Genomic DNA, 21675 nt, shown 5'->3' with positions numbered 1-21675 from the left:
AGATTCTCAGAGTGAAAGTCCTACTTTTTCTTTTAAGACAATCTTTTAAAACATTCTTTTATTTCTGAAGCTTCTGGCTAATGAAAAATAATCTTAAATCTTCTATTTCTTTCTTTAATTAAAATACTAAAACACATCTTTACATACTTTTATGTCAGGAGTCCTAATTGAGAAGCTCAGATGAATTTTCTCAGTAATAACAACCCATGGCTAAGATTTGCAAGAAATTTCAATATTGTTTAAAATATTTTAAAGACTAACAATTACGAAGCACAAGATGAAAGCAAAAAAAAAATATTGAAGCTTACCTATGTGTTTGCTGATTATTGGGAGAGGTTAATAAAGGGGAATCAGAGAAATTTAGTAAGAAAGTTTGACTGGCATCGCAGGATAAGCCCCATAATTGTTTCAACAGCCAAACGTTTGTGTACCTTAGAGACAAAATAATGCCACCAAGGGTTTCTGGGAAATGAATCTTACCACAAATTCGACAGACATTTTTTGAAAGAATGTTAAAGTTAATTGATGAGGACAAAGCTGTAGAGGCTATTTTGAAATATCTCAATGTCTCATCCACAAACACAAACTTTCAAATGAAATTACTTTGTACACTTCATTGAAACTTGAAAGTGTTTACAGGAGCTGAAATAATCCTAATCAAATAACACGAAATAATTGTAATTATATGAGATTGCATTTATCAAGTGAGTGTTATTTCAGTATCTTTTCACATAATGTAAGCTCTCTCTGAGCTGAGACCTAAAACCAAAATGGTTATCTTTGGTTGTCTTTGGTACCGAAAACAAATACAGGGCTGGACAAGCACCCTCTCCACCCTACCACCGGCTCAAACACACATGCATCTGTGCACACTCTCCCCACAACTAAATCATTTAACATCTTGAAAGTGTCATACGTTGGATAACCCAAAACCTAAGTAAGAAGCCTGTTACAAAAAAGAAGTATACAATTCAAGGCATAGAATTTCTGCATTCAGTTGGAAAATATGAAAAGGGAAAGAAATGATGTGAAACTTACCTCCATTTTCATGGAAGGTGAATTTTATTCAACAGTATAACATTGTAATTAGTCTCTCCAATCAAATATTTGTTTCTAGACATTTTTCTTAATGAAAAGTGGATACTCAAAAGCATAATATACTTAGAGAACATCTCAACAAATTTATGATTCAAAATCTAAGAGTACCTATTTGTTCAGCAGACAATTACCGATTTCACTTCAGCAATTTCCAATGTCATTCTTTTCTACTGACGGGCATTACTAATGCATTCAAAAGTGTTACTCAATAGCATTAAAATTTTAGACATTTATGGGGGAAATGGTAGATTTAAAATCATCTTGCAAAACTTGCCCTTCTAAAACCTAGTAAATTAATGAAAACAATCCATGAAAATTGAAAGAGAGAAGAACCTATAAAGGCTGAGCATAACATGGAAGACGGCATAAGACAGGAGAAGAGAGAGTAGGGGAACAACAACCAGTTTAAATATGACAAGTAATTCACATATTTCAATACAGTTTATAGCTTTAAAAACTGCTAGGATAGGCCAGGCACGTGGCTCACAACTGCAATCTTAGCACTCGGGGAGGCTGTGGCAGGTGGATCACCTGAGCTCAGGAGTTGGAGACCAGCCTGAGCAAGAGCAAGACTCTACCTCCACCAAAAATAGAAAACACTAGCCAGGTGTTTTGGGGAAGGCCTGTAGTCCCAGCTACTCAGGAGGCTGGGGCAGGGGGATGGCTTGAGCCTAAGAGTTTGAAGTTACTGTGATCTATGATGCCATGGCACTCTACCCAGGGTGACAGAGTGAGACTCTGTCTCAAAATAACAACAACGATAATAATAAATTTAAAAAATAATTAAAATTGCTAAGTTAAAACCATAGATGGAAATCTTTTACTTGGTACCGTAGTAGAAAAATATAGAGTTCCCATTTTTTTGATGATATGGATTCTGGGTATAATAATGCCATCTTTAATCTTCCTAATATTTCACTCCCTTCTGGAATGTTTATAAATGAGGATTTGGAATGGCAAAACTTTGATTCAGGAATAACATGGAAAAGTAGAAGATTAATGATAAAAATCTTGAGAAAATATTTTAATAACTGCATTTTGAGAAACAGGAGACCATGAGCAACGTCCTGAGTTAATTTGCATGATTTGAATCAGATTTTTGTTAGAATACACACAGTGGAATATTCACTCATGTGATGGGACAGGAGGGGCTGAAAACAGTGAAGAAGTGGAGGTGGTGGCTTGACCTGTAAGGAGTTTGCCTATACAGAGAGGAAGATATGGAGTTTTTGTTACTGTTGTTTTTCTTTGTTTGTTTTGTTTTGTCTTAAGACGGGAGAAGTCAAGGAGGAAAAGTCACAAATTACCAGAGAGAGAAAATTTGAAATGATTAAGGAAAAGAAAGCAAGGAAAGGGTGATAGTTATTCTAAATAATAAAACATCCGATTTTGGGCCAAGTGATTGATTAGTTGCATTAAAAAGATGATCAGAAACGAAAAGTAGGTTAACAAAGGTTAGCCAAGTATTAAACATGCTTTGAAAAAGACATTGTGTAGAATTCTATTTACATGTTTTTAAAATGCTTTCCAATCATTTCTCAATTATCTATTACAATAAAGGCTAATTAAACTTTATATGTGCACAAGAAATTGATAACAGTGTTTGTAGCATTTGGATCAATTTTGTTAAATTCCAACAAGACTGGAACAATACAAGGAAGGAAAAGGAGGAATGATATTTCTATGGGACCGTTTTGCTTTTGTTGGCCTGAAGAAGATCTTGACTTACAAAATTCCTAGTAAAAGAGAGGTAAATAAAAATAGCCCTTTAAAATGAACACTGCTACTTAGATACGGCAAAAAAGCAATATATGCAACACAAATGTTGGCACTCACCAAACAATGGCAGTGATTCTCTTTTCATTTGCTTTCATTTGAAGATACTCAGTTTTTGTCAGTACTTCATGCAATAAAATAATCTGATGTGTATAAATGTTTGAAGTATTATTCAAGTGAGGGCTGGAATGTCTCAGATTAGTTTTATCAGAATTCCTTTTCTTTTCATACTGTCTTCTATTTTTATATAAATTGTTGATGTTTTTGTTTTTATTGGCAACACATTTGCTATTTCAAAGTTACGAAGTACAAGTTGTTTGATATATTGTTTATTTGAAGAAAACTTATTCTCCATAATCTTGGAATTTGAAGATCCACTAGTAATTAAAAAGAAAAAGAGGGAAATAGCAGGGAAAGTATCCCTATTCTGGAAAATATATTTATACATTTTCTTATCATGTAAGTAAAACTGTTGGAAAAGTAGTGTCATAAAACATGTACTGTCAAAATATTTTCTCTATGAGATATGCTCATGTATTTATCCTGATATTTCGTAGTGCATGTTTCTTGCATGCTTTTATTGTAATTATTATTTAGATTGCAACGCAAGTCGTAACTTTACTCTCTAGTTTACTACTTCCATTGCCTTTTTGTCTGCTCTCTTGCTAATGTTTTATATGTGGCACCCTTGCTGCTCGCATAGAAAAAACTCCATTGTCAAAATACAGGCATGCTCACAACGGGCGGGTTGACTCAGTGATTTCTCATCCCATAAAGAAATACCTATCAAATGGTTGTTTCAAATGCATTCAATTTATTTCATCAAATGGATTTAAAGGTGAAGGTTCTTTTTTGGAAAAGAAATATTCATACATACGTATTCCTGAAGATTTTCAAAAGTAAAAAGAATGTGCTGATGTCAGGGTGGCCAAGCAAGTAGCTGAAGGGGCTGAATGAAGGGATGAGTTACTGGAAGAACAACAACATAGAAGGCATAGAAGGCCTGTTTCCCCTTTGCACATAGCGTCAGCCATGGGGCTCATCATGAGATTTAGAATTGAGAACTTCTTATATTTTCTCCAAAAGTTAGCTACATAGCTCCCACTGAATGTAAATGCGGACTTGGAGCCATGAGACATAGCAAACAGCCAGAGGACTTCCCCAGGGCGAACGGCACAGCCCAGCACTCTGGCCTACTTCAGTCTGCCCTTTCCATGTGTTCCCAGCAGCAATGCTTAGACAGGAACAGGCTGAATCACTCTCCCCAGTCTTTCTGGAAAATTTGCGCTCAGCCTTTAACACATACACATTTCTTGGCAAACAAAGGCAATTGTTCTTTAACTCTAAGGAGATACATTTTTCCTTTAAATGAGGGTGAACTTAAGGTTCGAAATTAGCCATTTTCATTGAGCATATCTTAACATGTAATTCTATCAATAATTGCTAGATTAGCATTATGTGAAAATGCCGCGTATAAATCATTCAACAAAGGGAAATGCCTTTCCTCTAATAAACATTAGCATAAATATAGACATAAATCAGAAAACATGGTATTTTTGCTATTTTTCTCCTTTTAGAACTCCTATCACAGAATGGTTTTTGAGGACACACAGAAAATGAAGTTTTAAATATTGTTATAATTGAGGGAAATGGGGAAAAAAGATTATAATTCAGTTCTCTCACCCATTACTATTGTAACTTAGACTATACTTAATTTCTTGATTAAAAGGATTAAGGAAATAAAAGACCAAGAAAAAAATGAAATGATGAATAATATTGAATTTTCCTTTTAACATCTTCCTCAGCCAGGCAAATTTCACGTTTTCCTCAGTCTAAAACTCCAGCCCTCTTGGTTTATGCTACTTTTGTGTCTTTTTAATTTAATTTCATTTAATTTTTTCAGACAGAGTCTCACTCTGTCAGCCTGGGTAGAGTGCTGTGGCATCACCATAACCGAGAACATCATCGCAGCTCACAGCAACCTCAGTTTCTTGGGCTCAAGTGATTCTCTTGCCTCAGCTTCCTGAGTAGCTGGGACTTCAGGTGCCCACCACAAAGCCTGGCTGGTATTTCTGGTTCTCACTCTTGCTCAGGCTGGTCTTGACTTGTGAGCTCAGGCAATCCACCTGCCTCGGCTCCCAGAGTGCCAGGATTACAGGTGTGAGCCTGGCCTTACTTTTGTGTCTTCCATGACTACACATTTTCTTAGAATCTACACTCCTACATTCATTTCTCTAATGACTCCCATAGCTCTATTTCTTCCTGGTTTATTACTCTGTTATAGAAGCATGTACTTGTTGGTAGGCTCACTGCTGAATGCTTTATTTTCTCGCAAGATGACTGTGGTTCTGTCCAGCCTCATTCCTTTCTAACCACTCCATTCAGTAATGAAGGAAAAACATCTACTTTTTAACTGTGTTGAACTTATGACATTGGACATTGAGAAAACAATAGTGTATTGTTGAATACACTACTTTCTTATTTATTTTTGACAGTGGATGAAATTAGCATTTAGAAATTATGCATTATCAGCTAGAGACAAACAGTATTGAGAAACCAAAAACTTTTGTTTTGGCAAATAGAATTTTATCTTACCTAATTTCTGTTGTTGGAAGAATTCAAAATTATCTTCAAGAAAGATAGGGACTTTTTAGCCATTTGTTCGAGAAGATTAACTTCTTTCATTGCAAGGACTATTATATAATAATATAAGATTATTCTCACAATGAGAATGTGGAGAAGAAAAATTATTTCTATAATCAAATAATGATAAAATATCATTTACTCAAAATATCCATTATTTTTATATTATGTTTTTATTCATAAATATATTATTTTCCTTATAGATATATATGTCAGAGTTAGAATGATACACCCCAAATTACCTCTTTGGAAGGTATAGGAATAGTCTTTCAAAAGTTATCATTTTCGGGGCGGCGCCTGTGGCTCAGTCGGTAAGGTGCCGGCCCCATATACAGAGGGTGGCGGGTTCAAACCCGGCCCCGACCAAACTGCAACCAAAAAATAGCCGGGCATTGTGGCGGGCGCCTGTAGTCCCAGCTACTCAGGAGGCTGAGGCAAGAGAATCGCTTAAGCCCAGGAGTTGGAGGTTGCTGTGAGCTGCGTGAGGCCACGGCACTCTACCGAGGGCCATAAAGTGAGGCTCTGTCTCTACAAAAAAAAAGACATGAAAAGTTATCATTTTCATCTCAATGATTTGTCAACTGAAAATTGCTTAAGACGCATGGCTTGTTGAGTCATGGTTTTAATTCTCTTGAATTGTGCAAGTTTGTTCTTCAAACAGGAGACATTTTTAAATATTTTTTAAAAAATATATTTTATAAAACACCAAGGGAAAAAAAACCACCGTAAATGACCAAGGCTGCCCATTGATAATGGAAGTAAGTAGTTTCGCTCTGGCTCATCTTCACCATCAACTTTTCTATTCTTTTTATTTATGTAAAAGTTGTCACTTTATTAGATAATGTATTACTGATCACGCAGCTCTTATATTCGAAAAGTTTGTGTTAAACTATTCTAAGCAAAGGCTAAATTAATAAAAAAAAAAACCTTCAAATATTTTCTTTGTGCTAAAACAACTAGAAGAATTTTTTAGTGTTAAATACAAAAAATATATACACATGAACCAAATTACCTCCATGAGGACACATAGACACAAAGCTCACATATATACAAGTTACCCTGGAGAATACAAAGAAGGCGGTAGGATTCCTCCTCTGAAGTACACAGTGTAGAAGAATACACATAACCAAATAATAGCATGGTCATTTAAATAATATTTATAAATTATTAAACATTAAAAAGTAGGTATAACCATTTGTCATTTTGTTTAAAATATAGCATCTAATTCTCCCTCCCTTAAGTGTAGGGTGAACTTAGTGATCACGTCCATCAAATAGAACAGAGGGTTTCAACTGGTGTGCCATGGCATAGAGTATCTCAGGTGTGCTAGAAAGATATGAAAGATTATTAATTAAATTATTTTTGAAAGAAGTTCAAAGCATGGTAAGTATAATCGTTTTACTCTTTCTTTTTTTTTTTTTTTGAGCAACATAATTTAAGTGTGCTGCAGAAGTTTAACTGTAAATTCAAGTGTGCCATGAGATAAAAAGATTAAAAAACACTGAAATAGAATATGGCAGATTGACAGTGTATGACCCTGACCCCACGATGTGAAAGATCTTTTATGTGCCTCTCTCCCTCAGATCACCTGCTCTCAGGATCTCATCAAGAGGGATGTCATATCATGATCGAACTCAAGCCCCCCACTCTGGCTTTTAGAATCTCTTGTGGAAGGAACTGTGGCCTTCTGACAGCAGTCATGCGAGTGAGTCATCCTGGGGTGGGTCCTGCAGTCCCAGATAAGTCTTTTGACGGCCACAAATGACATCTTGATTGCAATCTGATGAAAACTCTTGATTCAGAACAAGTCAGCTAAGTACCACCTGAATTCCTGCCCCATAGATATTGAGAGATAATAATTTTACTGTTGTTTTTTTGAGCCACTAAGTTTGGGAAATTTGTTAGGCAATAATATGTATTAAAACAAACAAACAGTAACATTAAGCCAATCATGCTCAGTGTCAGAGATATCCAAAGTGACAATATGTTGAAAGGAAAGAATTACATTCAGTTTGGGAAGCCAGAGAAAAGAAAATATTTCTGGAGAAGGTGTTATATAAACTAGATATCATAAATTTAAAGACAGGTAGCATTTGGATGTTTCCAGACCTAGAAAAAGCATTCACTGAATGGGCACAATGTAGGGGTGTATGGCATACCTATTGGGTGCAGGACACAACTACAAGAGGGACTCAACCTAACAAATTCAAATATTGTGACTTGGTTGTTTGTACCCCCACATTAACCCGAAATTAAAAAGAAAAGAAAAGAAAAGAAAAGAAAAAGACATTCCTACTAATACATGTATTGTGAACAGCATGAGACTCATATAAAAATACATATTTGAAAGAAATAGGGCTCCAGTTGGTAGAAATAGAACACATCTGAAAGGGACAATGAAGACAATGATTGCCATGGTGTGTAGAATCCAGTTACAGGAGAACTTGAATTAAAGACTCATGAATTTTTTTTAGGCAACTTGGAATCACTGGTGAATTTGTAGTTGCAGTAAGTTGAATAAAGAAATAAAGAATAGAATTATGGTTTATTTCATGAATGTTGAAGAGATAAGAAGGAAGTAGCTGGAAAATTGAAATAGGCGGCCATTTCAATAGGAAGAAGAAGACTGATAAAGAAGGGAAGTATATTTAGGGATATCATGGAGGGGAAAGAAGTAATTAAAACTTACAGAAATAGAATTTTTAGAGTTTGGTATAAGTCTATGTTATTGGTTCACCAATGATATAAAACATCAATAATGAGTATGATATTATTGAATGAGAGGGGAAGACAGAGCCGGAGAGAGGTGGGGTGGGGGGTGGGGTGCGGAGAAGATGGAGAGAGAGAGAGAGAGAGAGAGAGAGAGAGAGAATAGTCAGATTTTGAAGAGCTGGAAGTATAATGTAGAGCCTGGAGGGCAAAGACATAAATTTGGGAAAGGATGGTCAAAGAAAGAATTATAAAACATTAATCTTTGTGAATGTGAAGGAGAAACTCTAATGTAGGAGATTATTTAAAATACATGATTTTATGCAGAACTGCGACCTAGTAAAGAAAAAGAAAAAAGAGTACAAAAGAAAAACAAACAATTATATCTATAAGGAAAAGACTTGTATATATATATATACATAGACATATATATATATATATATTTTTTTTTTTTTTTTTTTTGAGACAGAGTCTCATTTTGTCACCCTTGGTAGAGTTCACAGCTCACAGCAACCTCCAACTCCTGGGCCTAAGTGATTCTCTTGCCTCAGCCTCCCAAGCAGGTTGGACTATAGGCATCCACCACAACGCCCAGCTAGACTTGATGGTTTACACTTAGCATTGTAACACTAGCTAACTAAATACTTAGCTAACTAAAAACTTCCATTGAAATTATAGCTAATCTTTCTTCTAACCTGAGTCAATTTGTAATATAATGATAACTAATGACTTGCTAGCAACTCTGTCGTTTAGATTTATACATATAGTTGCGAGTCTTCTTCTTATGCAATCTGTTGAACAAAGTCCTAAATTTGAGTATTCTCACTTGTAAATATAATTTAATAGGAGAAAAGGGAGAAAATTTATTGATCACTCTAGCAAAAGAAAAAAGTATGCCATATTATTTTGTTAAAATGGATTTATTTTACAGAGAAAATCAAAGAAATGCAAATGAAATAGACAAAATATTATAAGTCATCCTATATTCCAGGCCTAATAACAAATAATTTTATCTATTGTCTCAGGTTCAATTATTTTAGGAAGATCATCTTGAAATTTAAGCCAGAGGAATTTAATTTAAAACAGAAAATAAGGACATGTAATATGGATGAACTCTCTTCTTATCTATCTTGATTTAAAAATTAAATATGATATTTTGCAATCATCAAAATTGGATCATTACAATCCACATTAAAGGATACTTTGAATGTAAGATTTCTATATAAGGCTTTATAGGTAACACTAAGAGGCAGCCTAATAGAGTGTTACAAACTTGGACACTTGAACTAGATTAAATTCTAGCTCTGACTCTCATAAATTCTATGACTTTGGAAATTTTCCTTTATTTCAGTATTTTCATTTGTTACATTGTCATAAGTAATAGTCCTACTTTATTGGCTTGCCATGATAAATTGAACATAATATGCCAATCACAGTGTCTGGCACATAGTAAGCATTCAGTAAGCGTTAGCAGCTGGTATTGTCTTCAGATGAGAAGTGAGGTTATTATAATGACCATTTTTATCAAAATGGATCCAGGACAAACCTTGGATGAAAGCCTCTGCTTCAGACCCAAGTGTGAAGTCCTCTTTCTACTGACTAGAATTGGTTCGGTATTCTTTTTTCCCATTTGTTGCCTCACAGTAGCAAACTTGTTTATGCAAATAGCTGCATTGTTTTCCAATCCCTTTTCTCCAAAGCTAACCTCATCCAAATGTCTTTGTTTTTTAATAATGCCATATTTTTAATATCTATGCTGCAAACAACAAAGATAGCTTAGCAGTCCATCATCTTCCTATCCCCCATGTCATCTAGGTCTATGCCATTTTAAAAAGGGATCATTTTAGGAGAAACCCCCACCATAGCTGATACTTGGTCTGCTGGAATCCAGGTACTCTCTGTTAGACACTTTAAATTCTACATTACCTAAATCATACCTTTGTCAAAATCTAATTATCCGCATCTATGTTATATCACAGTGGTCTGGTTTGGCAGTCTTCCCACACTGTGGCCTTCTCCCACCTATATGAACATTCCTCTGTAGTATCCACCCCCCACCCCCTGCTCTATTCAATACAGTTTCTACGGTGCCAAACACACAGGTGTTGGTGATGTGTTTGTACATAGATGTATATGTCCCTCTATATTTCTTTGTTCATATTGTCTTCCTCACCTGATGTTTTACAGTCTGTCTTCACTCACCTTTCATGACTCAGAGTAAATCCTACCCCATCCTAAAGTATTTTCTCCCTCCCCCAGGCCAGGTTTACCTACTCACTCTGTGTGGCAGACAGGATTATAACTATGTCCTGTTATGACCTGGCCTTGTGTAGTTCCAAGTTGTTTTATTGTATCATTCCAAATAAATCATAAATTTCTTTAAATTGTTTCTTCTCTTCAATTCCCTCAGTAACTGTCAAAGATTTAATTCTAGGTCAGCTACGTAAGACAGGAAAGGCAAAAGCCACTCTTTTTTTTTAATGACATTAGAGTTGTATATGAAATACAATTTGTAATATGGGCAGTCTCTTATGTTTTCAACTACTTTGTACATAGAAAGCGAGTGTATTGTAGAAGCTCATTATTATTTACTACTTGTTTGCTCTAAGAAGTGAAGAAAGACATGACAGATGAGTTTAGAAAGTCTTTTGGTCGCCTGTAATCCCAGCTGCTTGGGAGGCGGAGGCAAGAGAATTGCATAAGCCCAAGAGTTGGAGGTTGCTGTGAGCTGTGACACCATGGCACTCTACCGGAGGGTGGTACAGTAAGACTCTGTCTCTACAAAAAAAAAAAAAAAAAAATAGTCTTTTCGGAAATAGAATGAGTGGATATGGCTGAGAAAAGGCGGGAATTGTGGATGATTGGCTCTAAGTTTTCTGGCTTAGGTGACAATTGAATTACAGAAAACCACAGGAGGAAAGGGAGCTGATTTTTAGCCAGGATAAAGCATTATGATAAATGGGATCCTAGGACGTACAGGGCTCTATGTATGTACTGTGACCAGTGGAGACATTCGAGGAACACTGTTGGCTGGAAAAGCAGCACACAACACGCGGGCCTGTGAGGAGCCAGCCCCCCGCAGGAAGCACGGTTTTTCCACCTCCAAATTACATTTTGAGTGGAGGGGCGCTCATGTCAGAACTGTATTCCATGATATTTCAGGCCTGATGCCAAAGTGGCCTTCTTATGCAGTTCTAGGCTGAAATTGTTCAGTGAACCAGAAAGCAGTACCAGAGGAATAAAGGGCGTCCTCTCAGAGCAAGCCACGTCAATTCTGCTGCTGGGGACATTAACTTTGGATCTCATCGTCTTTCTGGTGAGAGAATACTGGTGAACCCAACTCCCTTGCTGAGGTGGAAATATACACACATACACACAAGGAACTGTTCACATTTATGGCAAAATAAAAATCTGTTCCAGATTATTTGTATTTTTAAGGCTAGAACACTTGGTAAGCAAAATGAGAGAAAATTTGGGATAGTTTATTTAATAACTGAGGTTTAATTTATATAGCTGTTAGTTGTGTAAGTACTAATTCTGTTTAATCTGTCAACATTACAAGATTTCAAGGTGTGATAATAAATTTGTTTTCAGTAAAAGCACATTAAAAATATTAATACAGTGGGTTTTAGTCCTGATTTAAAATATACCTAAGAAGCATTATAATTATTTTAAAGTGACATGTATGTCAACAAAATAAGGCAAAAATTTACAAATATTACCTCTAGATGGTATTTCAAGTTTTTTTTTTTTTTTCTGATTCCAAGGTTTGAGAAACTGTGCAGTCTCAGTCTCACTTTGTCACCCTGGGTAGAGTGCTGCAGTGTCATAACTCACAGCAACCTCAAACTCCTCGGCTCAAAAAATTCTCTTGCTTCAGCCTCCCGAGTAGCTGGGACTACAGGCACCTGCCACAACACCTGGCTATTTAGAGACAGTGTCTCACTTTTGCTCAGGCTGGTCTCCAACCTGTGAGCTCAGGCAATCCACCACCTGGGCCTCCCAGAGTGCTAGATTACAGGCGTGAGCCACTGCACCAGCTCTAAAGATTCAGTTTTTAGAAGTGCAAGATGGAAGAGGATGGAGTAGAGTTACTTCACAGGCACATCTACCACAAAAAAGTGGAAGATGAGAGAAGTGTCTATAAGTTCAACTCTCCAGGCAAATAGTACTGGTATGTGGTTACATTTTTAAAGTAAGTTTTAGAGGCTTGCATATTTGAAAGTCTTCAAGTGTGTGAGACACAATTTATTAGTTTGGTTCACCAACTTCTTCTTTTAAGATTTTTCAAGTTTTCTTTCTTATAAGAAGCAATAAGGCCATGATTCACCTGGATGGTTTTTGATAGTGTACACTAAAGTCAATATTGAATCTTATTTGAGTCCCATGGATGGATGGTTCTATTTATCCACAAGTACGGCTTCAGCCTGGTTTGGATGCTAAATGAGTGGTTCATTTCTACTTGATGAACTTTCATGAGTCAGTGAATGCCCCATTAACTCCTGGGAACATTATTACTCACTCTTCCTAGAATCAAAACTGAAATAATCCATAGCTGCCTTTCACTTACTGTGTGATGCTCATTCAATTATGACTGTTATGTTGTTTACTGTAATTGTTGAAAAAAATCTCCTCATTTTCTTTTATCAATACTATCATTGTGCTTCCATTCAAGCCACTGTATGTGCTTCATTTACTTTGCCTTTATCATGGTTGCTCTCTCAATAAATCACAGCATTGACTAATATGAGGCCTAAGCTACATAAGCCACACGAAATCAGAGACAGTTTTTTAAATTATAGTCTGTAACTACTTGTATAATTGCCACATTTGACACATATAAATATCTATATATAGATAAAGACTTTAAAAGTAATTTTGGGAATGAATGGAAGTCTTGGAAAGCATTATTTATGGACATATAAATAGTAATCTTACTTTGGTTAAAATATATGTTTATAAATCATAACATTCCTATATAAGTTGAGTAAAATTGAAGTAGAAGGATTTAAAATTCTCTATTAAATCTACTTCCATAAAATTTTTCTGTACATATCAAACTTTGAGTCAGAGATCAGTGATATGTCCAATTTTTTTCTGAAAAACATATTATTTTATGAAATTTTCTTTGACTTGTATTTCATTGTAAACCGCTGATACAACATTTATGATAAACACAATGGCTTTTTTAATTGAGAAATTTAAAGCAATGAGGATATACTGCTAAGTACAATGTGAAAATGTTTAAACTAATAACTGGGCTTCTATAAGGTAAATACTAATTTCCATATTTAACCTACAATGACTTTTTAATAAATACCTGTTTCAGTTTGAATAATTTTGTTTATAAATTTTGAAAACAATTTTCAATGACGTAATCAATGATTCTTTATAATATTTAATAGAAAGTCTAGAGGCTGATGAGCTCTGTGGCTATTAATTCCGAAGCTCAATGACATGAAAGATTCAAGTTCTTTCCATTTCACTCTCTGATGTTTTAAATTGTCATTTTACTTCCACAGCTTGGGTTCTACAGTTCCAGGGATTTATGCAGATGTTACCCTGCCCAGTGAATGAAGTGACTTCATTTTTCTGCAGATTTCTTTATGAAGGGAAGGAAATATTTTCCATAATTCCCTGGCAAAATTCGTCTTACATCTTATCTGCAGATGATGGTTTGGTGCCGTCACTCCTAAACCACCTGTTTATAAAGAAAACAAGATTTAAACTGTTAGGATTTATGCCCGAACTAGAGAAATAGCTAACACGAATATAATTAAAATCCTTTTCTAAGGAAATGGAGTAAATGGATGTTAAGTAGACAGCAACAGTTTCTTTTGCACCTAGCCCGTTTCAATTAAATTTTTGTAATTTTTTTTTCCTAGAGATATGCACATTATTAAGCTTTGTTTTTCCATCCTATATTTGGCTCAATTATTCCTGGATTTTATGATTTGGGTGTTACTTTTGTACTAATGCACGTTCCTGGAGCTACCTCTGATTAGTACTTCCTTAACCACTTTTTCTTTCTACCTCCTTGGCTAATGTTCTGTTTCAGTGATTGTTTTCTAAGTCAGTCTCCCTGTGCTCGCCAGTTTACGAGCTGATAGACTTTTGTCAAGTGACTTAAGGTTCCAGTTTATTGTCAAGAGACATGAAGAGAGTAACAGAACTTACAGGATGCTGTCTTAGTGTGTTCAGGGTTCTATAATAAGATACCATAAACTGAGTGACTTAAACAGCAGGAATTTAGCTCTCACAGTTCTAGAGGCTGGGAAGTCCAAGATTTAGGCACTGATGGACTCGGCCCCTGGTAATAGCCCACTTCTTGGTTCATCCACAGCTCCCTTTTGCCATGTCCTCACATAGCGAAGGCATGAGGGAGCTCTAGGGACTCTCTTTTATAAGGGCACTGATCTCATCCATGAGGGCTGCACCCTTATAACCTAATCACCACCTAAAGGCTTCACATCCTAATATTATCACTTTGGGGGTGAAGATTCTACCACAGGAATTTTGAGCTACATGAACATTCAGTCTATAGTATTCTGCTACTGGATCCCCCAAATGTTTGCCTTTCCTGTGTGAAAAATGCCTTTATTGCCTCACTGTACTGTCTAAAGTCTAAATTCATTCCAGCATCAACTCAAAAATCTACAGCCCAAAGTCTCATCTAAATATTTAAGTCAGGTATGGTGAGCCTCAAGGTGTGATTCATCCTTAGGTAATTTATTCCCCAGCTGTGAAATTGTGAACCCAAATGTGTTATGTGCTTCTAAAATACAGCGTTGGAGTGTGCATATGATAGAATTCCCTTTACAAAGGAAAAAATAGAAAATAAGAAAAGAGAGATAGGTCCCAGGTAAGTCCAAACTTAATGGGGACAATACTATCAAACCTTAAGGCTTAAGAATAATCCTTATTGGCTACAAACTCTGCCTTCTAGGCTACTGGGATGGCCACATTACCCCCACTGTTCAGCAGGGCAGTCCCTCAATGGGTCATTGCTAGTACCTGTGTCTCTCCCAGGGATTCTGATGTTCCACACATTTCATGTGGTAGTCTTTGTAAACTAAGTATCACAGCACCTTCCATGTGGTAGTCTATGTAAACTAAGTATCATAGCACCTGTCTCATAAGGGCTAAAATCACAGATATTTTTCTTCTTATTATTTATATGGTGAATATTTTGATAAAGTTAGTATATGGACAGTCCCAGATCATAATGATCACAATGATAAGATCCAAAGTTGTTTCTTCTCTTCCATTATTTGGATTTTTTTTTTTTTTAGAGGCCACACATTATTCCTTTTCTTCTTAATTAATCTCGAGTGGTTGCTCACTACTTATATAATTCACATTTTTTAATTACAGAATTCTAGGTTTTCAAATGAAGATATAAGTGCTATGATATACTTCAACTTTGTAAGAAGGGAATGCTGGAAAAAAAGATAATTGCACATGTATAAAAGTTATTATTTTAATTATTTTGTTTTATTATATCCTTCCTTAAATACTTACTAAAAAACTATTTGAAACAAAGACATTATTCAGCAGCAATAACTAACCAATTATTTCCCAGCCCTCGACTTGAGTAAATGTCTCTTTATTAAACTACTGTGAGAAAACAGGGGTGCTTTCATTTGCACTACCAAATTGTATTCTGCTATCTGAAATAAGTGGAGATGCCTGTTCTCTCAACCAGTGATTTTCAATGAGGAGTGATTTTGTTCTTATTGTGTAGTGTAATCTTCTTTTCAGGTCAGAATCTGTTTGTATGAGTTGACAGAGATGTTAAGAGAATGTCTCCAAGAAAGATTTTCAAGGATACTGGTGCTGCCCTCAATAAAGTATATTTTAATTCCAGTCACCTGTGCCATCTTGAGAGTTATACACAAGGAATTTCTGGGAAGATTACAAATAATATATCTGCCCTCAAATTCCCATCTCCATGAGCCTTCAGAATGCTTTAGTGTAGGCACCAGTTGAGTCCATGTTTCAAATAGCAGCTCGACAGATAATCACCACTCCCAAGTATTCCCCTTAGACCTGTGCAGTACACCCTTATTGATGATTCTGTTCTAAGTGCCCATCTTATTTTCTGTTTCTCTTTGTCTAATGCTCTAAGAATCTGTTCCAGCATGTTCCCCAGAATGCTTCTTGCCTGTAATTCTTTGATTTGCATTTTCCTCTCCCGAGTTTGTCTTTGTCTTGACTCGTTAGATCCAGCCCTAGTTATAAGTCTGAAAAATAAGAGGAAGTCCTAAATATCACTTTGGAGAAAACTTCCATAGGTGAAGCAAAGGGAAAGGTTTTCACAAATGAAGGATTCTTAGTTCCCACAGGGTGAGGAACTCCTTCATACAACAAGAGAGGCTTGGGAAAAACTGACACTTCTCAATCCCCATTCATCTACAAAATAAGGCAATTTCAAGTACCAGGATGCCACTCCTTCCCAGCCAGTGCACTACCTCAGCATGAGAGGCAACAGGCAAAACAGAGCTGTGCATTGAAGTGGTGCCTATGAAATCTATTACAATTATGTTTCAGAACTGGTCCTCAGATGTAGAAAAGAAATTCTTTTAAGCCTTCACAGTTACTTTCCGTTTCTCTGGTCATCCTTGCATTAGGAGTTCAATACTGAACTCACCTTTTTCTCTTTGTGGATCTCTGGGAAGTCTCCATTATCACCCCACACTAAAATGACCAAAATCAATATTGTTGCTTAAGTTACTAATTGTCACAGTGACATTATCCCTCAAAGCCTTGACCTCCACAGTCAGTTCATCCCATGACTAACAGGTGATTGGGGAAAAAAAAAAGAAGTGTTGCCAACTACTAACTGAAGGGGTCCTTTTCTACCCACAAAGAAAGCACACCCTTCAAGTACCTGGATGACCCATTTTGGAAGTCTGCTTCACAAGATTAGTCCTAATACCAGTGACCGAATTACTTGGTTTCTAGCAAACAGGAGATGCCACACTGAAGTGTTTTACAAGATTTTGAGAAAAATATTATTTACAGATGCTTTTACTAGTTATAGGAATGGTAAAATGTTCAGGGCTAACAACAAGGAGTCATTACCAATCTGGCTCACTAGGGCAGCAGCAGAGGACAGTGCTGCCAGAGCATGAGAAGGCCTGGAGCCCAGAAGAGATTACGAGGAGGTGTAACCTTAGAACGCTGGCAATGCCAACGGGGCAATAACTATCCTAATTTCTTTTCCCACAGTCACTTCTGCTAAATTCTATTATTGACAAAATCCAACCCAATACTGAAATACAAGTAAGGTATATAGTTGCAAACCATTGAGTTCAAGCTCCCGAGTGTAGACAGGACAGAAAAAGGCAGAGAAGAGACCTGGGGAAAGGTTTGCAAATGGACATAATGCGTAAAGGAAAAGATGCCCCATGTCATCAGTAGTGAAGAAAATGTGAATTAAATGAGACACAGGGACAGCACTAGATGCCTTCCAGAAGCTCTAACATAAATATGGCTGTTAAGACTAAGCGTTGCTGAAGTTGAAAAGCAGTGAAATCTACTGGGCGGAGGGCAAGTTACTATGAATACTTCAGAAAAGAGTTTTTAATTATCTATCACCATTGAAAACTGATATACTTTGTGAGGCATCAATGTACTTTGGTTATTTATTCAACTAAAATGCGTTCGTACATTTCCCAAGAGACGTGTTTCAAAATGCTCAGGGTAGCGTTACTTTTAATAAACAAAAAAATAAACAATCCAAATGTACATTAAGAGTAGAATGGATAATTAAATTGTGGTCTGTTTAATTAACAGAATACCAAAGATCAATGAAAGTTAATGAAATGCACCTATAGACGACAATCCGAGTATGAATAAATTTTGCAAATGTAATGATGAGAAAATAATATTGACACGAACAAGCAGATGATGTGTGATTTTGTTATATCAAAATTTAAGGAAACAGACACAATTGATTTGTAGCGTTTAAGAATTCATGCTTCTATGGTAACTCTCATAATGGAGGTAAGAAAGTGATTAGTGCAATGGTAAAGATCGGGACTACATTTTGGGAGAGAAAGACATATATAGTCATCAGGATGGTTTATGACAGACCTTTTGAGATTCTGGCAATGTCACATTTTTTAACTTATCTGGTGGCATATGGATATTTGACCTATGATAAAAATATTGAGAGCAGCATTTTGTTTTGCATCCTTCTTTAAGCAGTTGTTATATTTCATACGTTAACACGTCTTTAAAATGAGAAAAATCTTTCCTGAATGTAGAGAACAAGGAAGAACCAAAATAGGGTATCATGAAAGTAGAAAGATAGAAAAAAAAAAAAACAGAGAAAACTTAAATAAGGGAAACAATAGGTAAATATTTCAATATTTCAATGGGATAATGTGTTGTCCCAAACTATGTTACTTCTTTTTTTTTTGCAGTTTTTGGCTGGAGCTGGGTTTGAACCCACCACCTCTGGTATATGGGGCCAGTGCCCTACTCCTTTGAGCCATAGGCTTCACCCACTATGTTACTTCTTGAACAAGCTTATCATCGTATGCTAAATCACCCTTGGGAGATTCACAATCTGTGTTATCATTGTAAATCTCTGAGATAGCAAATAATAAAAAAAACTTTGTTATATTTATTTATTTTTCTTTATGAAATCATGACTGTGTACATTAATGCATTTATAGGGCACAATGTGCCAAATTGATAAAAAATGTGGAATGCTTAGATCAAACCGATGAATGTAACCACCACCTCGCTTGCTTATTTGTTGTGGTGAGACATTTATACTCCATTCTGAATAGTTTTGAAATGTACCTTTGAATTATGCACCGTAGGTGAGATCCCACCAAATGCCTTTCCTCTTCCTGACCTCCCCCCTTCCCTCCCCTCTCCCACCTCTTCCCTTTTTCTTTCTGGACTATAGTTATGTTTTATCATTTGTATGAATGTGTAGGTGATTATATGTTGGTTCCATAGTAGTATTTTTCAAAATGCTCATCATCTTTAATCATCAGAGAAATGCAAAGCAAAACCATTTGTGATATCATCTAGCTCCAGTAAGATTAGCCCACATCACAAAATCCCAAAACTACAGATGTTGGTGTGGATGCAGAGGGAAGGGAACACTTCTACACTGCTGATGGGAATGCAAACTAATAAGGCCCTTTTGGAAAGAAGTTTGGAGAATACTCAAGGAACTAAAAGTAGACCTACCTTTTTCTTTTTTATCTTAGCATACCATTTCCTAAAAATATTAGGGCCGATGCCAAAGATATACGAAGTATCTGTCCAATGAGAAAGATGTACATATGGTCCAGCGTTAAACTCTCCAAATGGTTCTGGCTATGGGCCTACAATCAAAGAAGGCAGGGCCCTTTCAGACAAGAGGCATGGGGAAGAAATTGTGGTAGTGCAATCTGCTCGCATCTCAGTCTCATAAACCCTTGTAGCAGGGTGACTGGATTGTTCCAAGAGTGTGTAAGAAAGCTTGGGCTCCCCTTCCTTCCTCAGCGGAGCAGCTGCAGCTGCAGCTGCTGGAACATAACCTAAGAGCAGGGTGCTGCCCAGCTTTCAACTCCCAAAGAACACCTTGGGCCTGTGACATGAGAGAGTGGGGTTCTTCTCAGGCTATGCTGGCAGGAAACTGGGGAGTGCCATTGGTTCCGCAGCGGCTGGTCAGGATGGCAGAATAGTGGGCACCATTCCAGATGCGTGCTGGAAAGCCTGTTTTCCCTGCCTCTCCACCACCAGGGGGGGCCTACAGCTGTGTCATCCCACATGCAACCTGAGGATAGGGTGCACAGCCTAGTGTCAAACTCTCAAAGCGGCCATGGTTCCTGTGAGTGGAAAGGCTGGGGCCCCAGTCAGTGGAGCAGTGTGGAGAGGAACCGAGGGAAGTGCAGCTTCAAGAGCAGCCCAGGGCAGAGTAGTGGTACCTGTCGGGCACATGGAAGTGCCTGGCTTCTCTATTCCTTCCAACCGAGATTCACTCTGTCTGGGTTCCCTGAGGGGCACCCAGCCTCAGCTGCTCTGGTTGGAGTGCCCGTGGGATGCGGTGTAGCTTTCCTTTCTACAGCGACACTTCTGTGCAGTCTGCGCGTGGCTCCCTGTGTTAGGCCTGACCTGCGTGGGTTGGGGGTCCTCTTGTAGGCATGGTCATAAAGGCTCATCTGAGAGAGTGGGGGCCCTCGGGGCTTCTCTCTGACGATTTTCCCACACCTGGGATCTTCTCCCAGCTGTTAGCATGCTCCTGACTTTCCTTACCCCTCCTTGGTGCTTCCCTTCACTTCCCCAGTGAATACTCGTGTTCTTTCCTAAACAATCTGTTGAAAATGTGAGAACGTAGCCACTGCTTTTGTTCCCATCTGTGGAGGAGGCACACACTACCTGTGTCTAGTGAGCCATCTTCCATATTTTTGAAAAATAGTCATGAAACATAATAAACTTTATCATGTCCAAAGATACAAGGACAACTTTAATATGCTAATTGCATAAAATCTATACAAGCTGCTTAGATTGACCTCTGTGCAATAAAATATGTGCAAATAACATTTTAACGGAACAGTTATCTTAAATAATTCTTATTGGCTCAAAAAAAGAAATCAAATTAGGTTACTCAGGAAAAAAATGGCCATAGAGTAATTTTGTTACAAAACTAATGGAATATATTTGAAAGATTTTTCTCAGGTAAGCATTCAAAGTTTAAATTAATCTTTATTATTCATGAAGAAAGAAGTAAATGAAATAAATGCTCATATCAGAATACTAAAAATACCTTAATTGAATTATTCTAAAGGAAAACAAGCGGAAAGAATTAACAAGATAAAAATAATTTGAAAAGGCTAATACTCTAATAAACCTCACAGTATTAATCAAGACCAAAAAAAAAAGAGAGAGAGAGAGTGAAAAGAAAACGTATTAGAGGTGAGTGGCAAGATTAATCCAGAACAGTGATAAATATTACACTAAAAATACATAAATCAATAAAAAATGTTTTACAGGAAATTCAACCCAATCTGGCTTTAAAAATCTATATAGGCACATATAATTGATACATGCCAGGATTTAGTTGATTTCAGGTGTTTGAAGGCCATAGGATCAACATGTCTGTAGTGCCTGCTAACTTATTCTCTCAGCTATCACCTCTCCTCCGGTATATTTTATTCTCAGAGGGTTTTTTCTTATGGTGCCAAATGATTATATGTAGTAGCGACTTAGCCTTATATCCCCTCATGTTTAAATCCTGTTCAAAGGATTTCCCCCATCCCTGCTTTCTCAGAAAATTCTCACAGTTTCTCACTGGATGCAACTGAGTCAAGTACTTACTGTTGAATCAGTCACAGGGTCTTGCTCAAGGACAAGTTGTATTGTTTACATATTAGCTGCATGTATCACTCCTGGATCTGGGCTCAGAAGCAGCCCTAAGCCCATTGACTGAGTGAGATTGAA

The sequence above is a fragment of the Nycticebus coucang genome, chromosome 5, assembly GCF_027406575.1.
Source record: "Nycticebus coucang isolate mNycCou1 chromosome 5, mNycCou1.pri, whole genome shotgun sequence".
Lineage (NCBI taxonomy): Eukaryota > Metazoa > Chordata > Mammalia > Primates > Lorisidae > Nycticebus > Nycticebus coucang.
This window is presented reverse-complemented; position numbering follows the sequence as displayed.